Raw genomic sequence first — 12,295 nt, forward strand, 5'->3', positions numbered from 1 at the left:
AGATGCAAATCCTCTGACTATGGTGGATTCCAAGCTGCCAGAAGTTTAACATCCATTAACTCTCCTTTCCCTTTGGTAATGGATGGCGTTGATGGAGGCATAATACTGTGAATGTAGTTAACAGCATTAAATTGCATAATTGAAAGTGGATAAAACGGGAAATTTGAGGTGGTATATATGTTACCATAATAAAAACAAACATACAGAACTGTATAACACAAAGTGAACCCCAATGTAAACTATGAACTATAGTTAATGGTTGTGCCAGTTTTAATGTATTATGTCCCCCCAAACACCATTATCTTTGATGCAATCTTGTGGGGCAGACATTTTAGTGCTGATTAGATTGTAATTCTTTGAGTGTTTCCATGGAGATGTGTCCCACACAACTGTTGGTGATGACTCTGATTGGATAATTTCCATGGAGGTGTTGGCCCGCCCATTCAGGGTGGGTCTGAATTAAATTACTGGAGCACTATATAAGATCAGACAGAAGGAGCAAGCTGCTACAGCCGAGAGGGACACTTTGAAGAAAGCACAGGAGCTGCAGGTGAGAGACATTTTGAAAACGGCCATTGAAAGCAGACTCTTGCTCCGGAGAAGCTAACAGAGGACCAATACCCCAAGTGCAACTAAGAGTGACATTTTTGAGGAACTGTAGCCTAGAGAGGAACATCCTGGGAGAAAGCCATTTTGAAACCAGAACTTTGGAACAGATGCCAGCCATGTGCCTTCCCAGCTAACAGAGGTTTTTCGGACACCATTGGCCATCTTTCAGTGAAGGTACCCGATTGCTGATGTGTTACCTTGGACACTTTTTGGCCTTAAAACTGTAACTGTGTAACCAAATAAACCCCCTTTTATAAAAGCCAATCCATCTCTGGTGTTTCACACTCTGGCAGCATTTGCAAACTAGAACAATGGTATAACTTAAAAGTTTAACATATAGCTCTCAAAATTTCTGAATATTTAACAATCAGCTCTCTTTAGCTGGGAAATGAGCAGGCAGCAGCACACCACTGCTTTTAATTACTCTCACTGCCTCCAAACATAGCCTCTCTTTAATGCATTCCTCCAGATAATCAGCAGAATATATACATCACAAGTGATCAGGTAATCTTCTGCATAAAATCTTTCAATTTGTATATGTTTTTCATGTTGAAGTTTTCATTTTCTCTATTTACAGCAAAAAGTCTTTTGCTCTCTGGTCCCCTTTATTTCTCTCTAGCCTCATTTTCCTGCACTTCTATATTTTCATAATTTTCAGTTGAATAAAACTTATAATGCTGTTGAATAAAACGCATAATGCTTTGATGTGAGATCACAGGATAAGCTAATTAGACATCTAATCAGCAAATTATCTTAAAAAAACTAAAAAACAGCCTTAAAAGTAAAACAGCAAACCTGACAACATATACTATCTAAACCAGAATATTATAGCAGATGAGCGATGATTTTAAAATAAGCATGCCAATAGACTTAATTAGCAATTGAAACAAGAATAAGAAATCATAAAGTAATCCAGTGGAAATATTCAGTAATTAAAATGTGATAATCAAAGCAAAGAACATGATACATGAGGTAAATGATGGAATGGACAAGACTCATATATTTCTTGGTTAGTTGGAAGTTCAGCATGAATAAGTCTCCCAGAATAAGGCTGAGAAACAGAAGGAAATGAAAGTACAAAAGAAAACTTAAAAGATAAGAAGTATAGCGTGGCCACCATCCAGAGAGTAGTAATACTAGCAGAAAAGAAAAAAGTAAAAGGGGAATTTATTTTAATAAAAGTTGTAGCTATGTCTTCCAGAACTAAAGAGAGATGAATGTGTGAAGTGTGCCAACTGGACAGAGAAAGAAACACCCCACTTATACATATTAAAATGAGATTAAAGAGGTACCAACAAGTGAAACTTTCTAAAAGCTTCTAATGAGAAAGAATAGATCATATAACAAGAAACAAGACTCAGACTGAGAGTAGAATTCTGGGCAATGGCATAATATTTTAATGTACAGGTATGTAAATCATTACTCATAATGTCAAGATCCTAAAAGCTCTACAAACTTATTATTTTAAAAAATGTTTTCAGTCAAAACTTATATGGCTTCCAATCCTGAACTGCACTGATATGAAATATTTATAGTCATTATTTATCCCATTTAGTATGAAATTCCTGTTACAGAAATATTGCATTTAAATTGCCAGGTGTTGGCCCAGTTCTGAGTATTTTACATAAATAATGTGTATATACATACTTGCTTTTCTAAAATCAGAATAATTCTGAATTCCAGAACCTACTAAGTCCCAAGGGTTTCATTTAATGTATTATGTGTTAAAGTAAAATAATTTGAACCTAAAATTTTGTATGAAGCTAAATTATCATTCTTATGCAGGGTGTAATGCAATTGTAGTCAAGTATTTGAGGCTTCTGAAGGTTTGTATTATAGGGACAACACTCTTAGAGGAATACTCAAAACAAGAAGACAAACAAATACAATGGTTGTTGCAAGCCAAGTGGGGGCTAAGAATGATCAACAACATAGTAAAGTTAAAAATAGTAAAATTAGGGCTTAAAAAAGGAGGAAGAATAACCATAACAGCACAGAAGTAAAATTCTAGGTGAGACCAATATGTTGGGGAAGGACAGTGCAAGAACAAGGGAAGTGAGAATCCACTAGAATAATTAGAAACATCTAGGCACCTAATAAAATCACTTCAGTATGTAGAAAACCAAACTTTATACATCTTCAAGGAGAAATTGACAAAACAACCGTCAGAGAGAGTAGAGATTTCAGCATACCTGCTTCTTGCATAAATCTATCCAGTCAGAAATCAGCAAAGATGTAGAAAATTGATAGACTTGTAGGGAATTCTGAACCCAACAATTGGCATAGACATATTCTCAAATAGACACGGGATGTTTACTAAAATTAATTATATACTAGGCAATAAAACAAATAACACCAAATTTTTAAAGAATCTAATTATTTCCCTCTATGTTCTTCCTTATCTGACACACCAAGAATTTATCCACGACCCTGGTAAAAGCAATGGGTGAGCTAAAACTGTCTGAAATTAAATTTCTTTCACCTAGGATAAAATGGGGCTTGAAATATAAATCAAACTGAGATATATAAAAATGAAAATGTAGTATACAAATTTGTACTAATTAGGTTTGCAAAAAAATTTTTTTCTTACAAACGTAAGTCCATGGATCAAGAGTTTTTCTGTTAGGTATTAAATGTGTATGTAAGTCTGTGGAAGGATTTGGCCTCATACTACAAAATACAGGTTGTGTTTTGATGTGATTTCTTCTTAACATCATATCATGAACATTTTTCATGCCCTTCTCTTTTTTCCCAGCTCTCATTTTCTTTCCTCTTTCTTCAGAAAGGAAAAACAAAGCACTCCTCTAAACATCAAATCATTCTGGTACACAGCTGTCACCTAACATACATGGAATAATTAGAACTCCTAGACCAAATCTAAGCTGACCCCATGCACAATTTATTTTTTGGGCAATTTATTTTTAATCTTATTGAAATCAATATGCATTTGCTTTTTTTCTTTCAATTTTTTATTGAATATACATATAGATAAGAACATCTACCATAAGTGTAAATGAACTTTCATGAACAGAAAATAATCCTATAAACAGGTCCAATACAGGGTAGCAGATTATTGCCATTATTCTGGAAGATCCTATTATCCTGTGTTCTAGATAAGATTGGAAATGTATTTGCCTAAGAGGAATCTATGGAGAAGCCTTTTGTCAGAGGGCTTGGACCCACTGGACCCTCATGCAAAACTGACAATGTTTTGAGAATTTTGTTTGAGCAGACATACTGCTATGCTGGAATAAAGGGGACACAGAAAGTACAAAACAAATTAAAAATGACATCCATAGTAGAATCATTGAATCAGAGATCTCAACTGAGGAGAGGAGATCTCAGTACAAGTGAGAAGGGTTTCCCACCAAGACTTTTGGTAGGGCAGTATTTCTAACCTAAGACTTGAGGAAATGGGCTTACTGGCAAGATATTCAAGGAGAGTTCATCTCCCACCTGAAAGCAGGGTGTGTGTGTTTCATACCCCAGACCTCACAGAGAGTCTGACCACATTAATATGCATTTGCTTTTTATTCAGGGTTCACTTATGCTGAAATAAACATGGACACCATATTTAGACAGGTGACATCTTGAATTAGTCTAACACAGTCTTCACTTTTATAGCATATATTCTGTACTAGCTCTTCTTCCCACCATGAAACTACAAAATTAGTTCTTCCCTTCTAACCTTCTGGGTTCAAGTGGGCTTTGAAATATTTTCCATAAAACTTCACATAATCTTTGTTACTGAAGTCCTGAAACCCTTTTATGTAGAAAACTAGTCCTTGAAAAATTTGTTTAAGAAGAACTGTAGGGATATCTTTTGGTTTGGTCATGTTTGGGCAGAAAAATGTATCAAAAAGATCTCTTCATAGACTAACAGCAGGGCCTGACAATGTCAGATCAAATTGAGCCAAAAGAGGAAGTTCTGTAGAATGGCACTCAAAACCATGACAAATCTAAATTCAGACTCTTGGTTTGTGCAGTCCACTTCACACTGAACTAATCTCAAAAGAGAAGGAACAGTCACAATTTTGTAAAATTTAGTATTTCCTCCCATCAAAGCTTTTACTTTCTGTTCCATAATAAGTCAACTCTGAATGCCTTCTTCCTATTAAATTCATATTTGAGCCACCTTGATAAATGAAATCAAAGAGTTCTTTCTTTGCTTCTATGTTATAAACATCACTGTGCCAGTTTGAATATATTGTGTCCCCCAAACGCCATTATCTTTGACGTAATCTTGTGTGGGCAGACATTATCAGTGTTGATTAGATTGTAATTCTTTGAGTGTTTCTGTGGAGATGTGCCCACCCAACTGTGGGTGATGACTCTAATTGGATAATTTCCATGGAGTGTTGGCCCACCCATTGGGTGGGCCTTGATCAGTGGAGCCACATAAATGAGCTGACAGTCAGAGGGAACTCAGCGCAGCTGTGAGTGACATTTTGAAGAGGAGCTACAGCCAAGAGAGACACTTTGAAGAATGCACAGGAACTGAGAGAGGAGCTGCAGATGATGGGACAGTTTGAAGACAGCCGTTGAAAGCAGACTTTTGCTCTGGAAAAGCTGTGAGAGGAAAACGCCCCAAGAACAGCTAGAAGTGACATTTTTGAGGAACTGCAGCCTAGAGAGGAACGTCCTGGGAGAAAGCCATTTTGAAACCAGAACTTTGGAGCAGATGCCAGCCACATGCCTTCCCAGCTAACAGAGGTTTTCCAGACACCATCGGTCATCCTCCAGTGAAGGTACCCAATTGCTGATGTGTTACCTTGGACACTTTATGGCCTTAAGACTGTAACTGTGTAACCAAATGTTCTAGTTTGCTAATGCTGCAGAATGCAAAACACCAGAGATGGATTGGCTTTTATAAAAAGGGGGGTTATTTGGCTACACAGTTACAGTCTTAAGGCCATAAAGTGTCCAAGGTAGCACATCAGTAATTGGGTACCTTCACTGGAGGATGGCCAGTGGCATCTGGAAAAACTCTGTTAGCTGGGAAGGCACATGGCTGGTGTCTGCTCCAAAGTCCTGGTTTCAAAATGGCTTTCTCCCGGGACTTTCGTCTCTAGAAAGCTTGCTCCTCTTCAAAACGTCACTCACAGCTGCACCGAGTTCCTTCTCTTTGAGTCAGCTCATTTATATGGCTCCACTGATCCAGACCCACCCTGAATGGTTGGGGCCATGCCCCCATGGGAATTTCTCATCAGAGTCATCACCCACAGCTGGGTGGGGCACATTCCAAGCAAATCTAATCAGCACCAAAACATCTGCCCCACAAGACTACATCAAAGACAATGGCATTTGGGGGACACAATACATTCAAACTGGCACACCAAATAAACCCCCTTTTATAAAAGCCAATCCATTTCTGGTGTTTTGCATTCTGGCAGCCTTAGAAAGCTAGAACAATCAGTATCTTAAGGAAGATCCTCATTTATGAGAGTATCAGTAGATCCTTGTAGCCATTGCATGAGATTCAAATTGCATTTATGGAAGACTGGTAGAGAAAAATTTTGACAGATATGTGAGTCAGATAGTAAATTCTCTCTATTCATCAGGGCAGTCATGACTGGGGGAGGTGCTTCTATGTATTAGTAATCTATTACTCCTTGTAGGGAAGCAGATCTGTTATAAATTTATTCTTTTTTAAATTCAGTTTTATTGAGATATATTCACATACCATACAATCATCCACAATGTATAATTAATTGTTCACAGTACCATCATATAATTGAGCATTCATCACCACAACTGATTTTTGAACATTTTCATTACTCCAAAAAAATTAAAATAAGAATAAAAATAAAAGTAAAAAAGAACACCCCAAACACCCCATCACACAGCCCCCTTATTATTCATTTACTTTTTGTCCCCATTTTTCTACCCATTTGTCCATTCACTGGAAAAAGGGAGTGTGAGCCACAACATTTTCACAATCACATGGTCACACCGTGTAAGCTACACAGTTGCATAATTGTCTTCAAGAATCAAAGCTGCTGGGTTGCAGTTCAGCAGTTTCAGCTATTTCCTTCTAGCTATTCTAATACACTAAAATCTACAAAGGAATATCTATATAATGCATAAGAATAACCTCCAGAATGACCTCTTGACTCCATTTGAAATCTCTCAGTCACTGAAACTCTATTTTGTTTCAGTTCTCTTCCCCCTCTTTAGTCAAGAAGGCTTTCTCAATTCCATGATGCTGGGTCTAGGCTCATCCCCAGGAATCATGTCTCATACTGCAGGGAGATTTATACCCCTGGGAATCATGTCCCATACAGGGGAGAGAGCAGTGAAGTTACCTGCAGAGTTGGCTTAGAGAGAGAGGCCACATCTGAGCAACAAGAGAGGTTCTCTGGGGGTGACCCTTAGGCACAATTTTAAGTAGATTAGCCTCTCATTTTCAGTAACAGGCTTCATAAGGGCAAGCCCCCAAGACTGAGGGCTAAGCTTTCTAAAATGATAGTTCCCGAGCCCAGGGAGGAGGGGGGAAGAAGACAAGGGGGAGGAAGGCAGTCGTCTGGGGATAGGTTTGGGGGTGGGGGGGATGTCAGTCCATCCAGGAACGGGGGTGACTCACAGCCCATCCCATCTCCCTGAAGCTGCCCTCCCATGCAGAGCTCACTCCATTGCTTAGCGTAGGAGGAGGTCTTGGTGATTGAGAGGAGGGGGACTCTTATTTTGTTAGGGAGATCGGGCCAAGACCCGACCTGCCTGGCAGGGCTCGCCTGAGGCCGGGCGTCATGTTTCATGTGGCCGAGCCAGCTTGGTATGGCATAGAGGCCGGTGCGGAGGGCCCTCGAGCAGTGTTCCTGCTGTTGGAGAAGAGCAGCCCAGCCGACTCCGCCCAGCTACTCAGCCTGAACTCTTTGCTTCCGGAATCCGGTATTGTTGCTGACATCAAATTAGAAACCATCCTTGATCCCGACAGCTTTTAGGAACTCAAAAGCCAGCCCCTACCCCTATGCTCAAACCTCCCAATATCACTGCAGGCCACACCAGCCACCCCAGCTACACTCTCTGCATCCTCTTCTGCAGGGGGCTCCAGGATCCCTGCCATGTCATCATCTTCCTCATCACGGGTCTTGCTCTGGCAGCAGCTAATGCGAGCCCAAGCCCAGGAACAGGAGAGGCATGAGCATCGGGAACAGGCTGCAACCACTCCCTTCCCCAGCCCTGCACCTGCCTCTCCTGCCATCTCTGTGGTTGGCGTCTCTGCCAGGGGCCACACATTGGGTTGTCCCCCTGCTGCTCAGGTGCCCAGAGAGGTGCTCAAGGTGCAGACCCATCTGGGGAACACTACACGCTACCACTTGCAGCAGGCCTGCTGGCAGCAGGTGAAACAGTACCTGTCTACCACACTCAGGCCCAAGCTGGCTTCCCAGGCCCTCACCCCTCCACTGGGTCCTGCTAGCACCCAGCCGCTCCCCGCCCCTGAGGCTGCCCACACTACCAGCCCCACAGGCAGCTCTCCCAACAGCCCCATGGTGCTGCTCACTGTTGGTTCCAGCTCAGAGAAGGAGATTGATGATATCATTGATGAGATCATCAGCCTGGAGTCCAGTTACAATGATGAAATGCTCAGTTATCTGCCTGGAGGCACTGCAGGACTGCAGCTCCCCAGCAGGCTTCCTGTGTCAGGGAATCTGCTTGATGTGCACAGTAGCCAGGGTGTGGACACACTGGCCATAACTGTCAGCAACTCTTGTCCAGCTGAGCTGCCCAACATCAAACAGGAAATCTCTGAGACAGAGGCAAAGACCCTTTTGAAGGAACGGCAGAAGAAAGACAATCACAATCTAATTGAGCTTCACAGGCGATTCAACATTAATGACAGGATCAAGGAGCTGGGCACCCTCATCCCCAAGTCCAGTGACCTGGAGATGCGCTGGAACAAGGGCACCATCCTGAAGGCCTCTGTGGATTACATTCACAAGTTGCAGAAGGAGCAGCAGTGCTCCAAAGACAGGCCAACCTCAGCCTGCAGCTCCAAATTCAGGAGCTAGAACCGCAGGCCCAGATCCATGGTCTGCCGGTACTGCCCACCCCAGGGCTGCTTTCCCTGGCCATGACTTCAGCCTCAAGCCAGAGCAGCTGGACCTGGAGGAAGACAGCAGGCCAGGGGCAGCAACGTTTCACATAGGAGGTGGACCTGCCAAGAGTGCTCCCCACCAGCAGCCCTCAGCACCACCCTCAGATGCCCTTCTGGACCTGCATTTTCCCAGCGACCCCCTGGGGGGCCTGGGGGACCCCTTCCACTTGGGGCTAGAGGACATTTTGATGGAGGAGGAGGAAGGGGTGGGTGGGGCTGTCAGGGGATGCCCTGTCCCCACTGCGGGCTGCCTCTGACCCCCTGCTCTCTTCGGTGTCCCCAGCCGTCTCCAAGTCCAGCAGCCACCGCAGCAGCTTCAGCATGGAGGAGGAGTCCTGATCAGGCCTCACCCCTCCCCTGGGACTCCCCCATTCAGGAAAGGAGGACTAGGCAGGCTGAGGCCCTGCCTCCCCCCCCATCACCCCACCTCCTAACCCACAGGTCTGTCCTGTCCAAGTGTTCTAGGGGAAGAAGAGATGTGAATAGGCCCACCCCTGTTATCAGTTTTTTTGTTCTTCCCCCAAAGAACATCCCAGCACAGGTATTTCTGACAGGAAGGAGGCAGTGAGACCAGGCTCTGCCCCCTGGAGATCCCTGCCTTCCTCCTGTCTCCGTGGGACCCCTCCTTGTTCAGGGAAGGTAGGAAGGACACAGGATGAGGTCCCACCCCTGTCTCCTTAAGGACTGTCCTAGCCAGGCCTCCTGGGGAAAGGAGGTGTCAAGCTGTTGCTTCACCCCTTCTCTTGGAACCCTCAGTCTAGTCTATCCTGGCAAGGAAGAAGTATCAAAATGTCACTGGTCCCACCTCTGGGGGTTTAAGCCCTGCACCTTCCCCAGGAACCCCACCCTGCCCTGGCAAGGCAAAGAAGTAGGCCCCTGGGAACTCAGTTGGGGCCTTCTAGGAATGGAGGAGTCAGGCCCCGCCCCTTCACCGTAGGAACAGCTCAGCGCAGGTATTTCAGGCAGTCTGGTCCCCTCAAATCACAGCTGCGTCCCATCCAAGCATTCCACACCGCAGGGAAGGGTGGCACTTAGGCTCCCCCACCTTAACCTGGGACCAACCTGACTTAACCTACCGGGGCCCTGAGCAGGCCTTGCCCTCTTGAAACCACGCGGATTGGGAAGAACCCTGCTTCCTTCCACGGCGGGGCGGGGGAGTCAGTTTTGTGAGGTGATGGGGACTAGAGGGACAGAATTCAGGTTCCCAGAACCCATACCCCACTACCCTTTTTCAGCTTGTGGAGGAACAGGCGGAAGGAAGGGGCCATTGCTGGGAACTCCCTGGCCCAGTAAAAAGTGGAGGCCATGCGGCCACCAAGCCACAGGCTTGGAGGGAGGGTTGCAAAAGCATATTTACTCCCCCCCTTTGTTTATCTGATTTTTTTATTGAGCCCCCCACTCAGAAGTTAGGCCACCCCCACCCAGTTGTCCATTCGGGGGAATCCCCCCACCCCCACTTTCAGAGTTATCAGCAGGCGCTCCCTCCCGCCATCCCTACCCTTCCTACCACAAATACCCACAGTTGTCAGTTTGGGACCAGAACCCGGTGGATGTAATGAGGGGGGTCTGTAGGTTTGTGATTAAAGTAATAAAGGCAATGCCTGTTTGATGCACTTTTAACTTTGGCAAAGAAAAAATAAAAAAATAAAAAAATAAAATGATAGTCCCCAGTGCTTGTGAGAATATCAGTAATTCCCCAGGTGGGGAAATTTAATATTTCCACATTTTCCCCTTGAGAAGGAGGTTTTTAAAATACATTTTTATTCTCTGTCCAAATTACATTGGGATGTATCAGGGTTTCACACTAACCTGTACAAACCAACCAGATCTCACTCCCTATTCAAAGTTCCATGTAATTTTGGTATTTGAATAAACTGACCATACAAGTTAAATTATATAGTGCCCTACAGAAAATACAGATTTTGCACCAAATAAACATCTTTCCTTTGGTCTCACACAGAAGTTGAAGTTTTAAAACACCGTTAATATCATCCTTTACCCTTTAGTCTGATTTGCCTTAGTCCCAACCAGATCAGCTTCATTCATATCTCTAATTGAAGTCTGATACCTTTTTCAGCTTTTTTAACAGTTGCTGTATGGTGTAATAGTGACATTCATAGCTGCTGAACCCTAGCTCTGAGTCTTAAGTGTCATGCAGATACCTGAAGTTCCAGGGACTGACCAGGTTATATACAAAGGCTCGGCATCTAGAATTTAGAGATAACCACTACAACTCAGGAATAGATGTGACTGTTGTAAAAGCTTACAAGAAACCTCTACCATAAGCCCTCCCTGATAACCTATGATCTCAGATTAAATTCTGAGCTTGCACATTATAGTCAGTCCATATTAGTGAGGCATTATAATGTTTGCCTTTCCGTTTCTGGCTTATTTCACTCAAAATACTGTTCTCAAGGTCCATTCACCTAGTTGCATCCCTCACAACTTCATTCCTTCTTGCAGCTGCTCAGTATTCTATTTTATGTATACACAACAGTTCGCCATTCCATTCATCAGTTGATGTACTCTTAGGCCACTTCCATCCATTGCAAATCATGAATACTGCCACGATAAACACCAGTGTGCAAATGTCCATTTGTATACCTGCTCTCAGTTCTTCTAAGTATATACCCAACAATGGAATCGCAGGACCTTATGGAAACCCCATACTTAGCTTATTGTGGGACCACCACACTACCCTCCAGATGGGCAGCACCATTCTATTTCCCTACCAACAGTGAATAGGAACAGCCTTCCCTCAACATTTTTTCCAGCACTTCTATCCCTCTGTTTGTTTTTTCCTCTGCAATTTTATTGAAACATTCACATGCCATTCAATAATAGACAGTGTACAATCACTTGTTCATAGTCTCGTCATATAGTTCTGCATTCATCACCACAATCAGCCCTTGAACACATTGATTACTCCAAAAAATATAAAAATAAGAGTGATAAAAGAATAAAAAAATAAAAATAAAATAAAAAACAATAAAAAGGTCAGACAACAACTCCACCACCAAGATCCCCATACTCCCTCCTTATATCCCTCTATTATAGACATTTAGCTTTAGTATATTGCCTTTGTTTCAATTAATGGAAGCATATTACAGTATTATTGTAACTATAGACTCTAGCTTGCAATGACTGTATTTTTTCCCCAATACCATCCCATTTTCAACACCTTGCAAAATTAGCTTTCATTTGTTTTCTCTCATGTAAAAACATTCTTATATTTGTACATTTAATCAACCTCATTAATCACTCTAGGTTTCACAAAGTTATATAGTCCCAGTCTTTACCTTCTATCTTTCCTCCTGGTGTCAAACATGTTCTTAGCCTTCCTCTTTCAATGGTATTCACAGTCATCTTTGTTCAGTGTACTTAAAATATTGTGCTACCATCACACAGTATTGTGCTATCCATTTCTGGATCTATACAATCAATCCTGTTGAACATTCTATACCTCTTCAACATCAAATGCCCGATCTGTACCCTCTTTCTATCTCCTGATAAACTGTGTCCTCAGTTTTAACTCTCAAACTTTGCTCATTAATGTTATTTCATATTCACGAGACCATACAGTATTTGTCC

General features: G+C 42.7%; 1 pseudogene; it reads left to right on the top strand.

Annotated features, from left to right (window-relative positions):
- Window positions 1-7,355: 7,355 nt before the first annotated feature.
- Window positions 7,356-9,122, top strand: LOC119526494 (annotated as a pseudogene).
- The last annotated feature ends 3,173 nt before the right edge of the window (window positions 9,123-12,295 follow it).

This window comes from Choloepus didactylus, chromosome 2 (assembly GCF_015220235.1).
Source record: "Choloepus didactylus isolate mChoDid1 chromosome 2, mChoDid1.pri, whole genome shotgun sequence".
NCBI classification, from domain to species: Eukaryota; Metazoa; Chordata; class Mammalia; order Pilosa; family Megalonychidae; genus Choloepus; species Choloepus didactylus.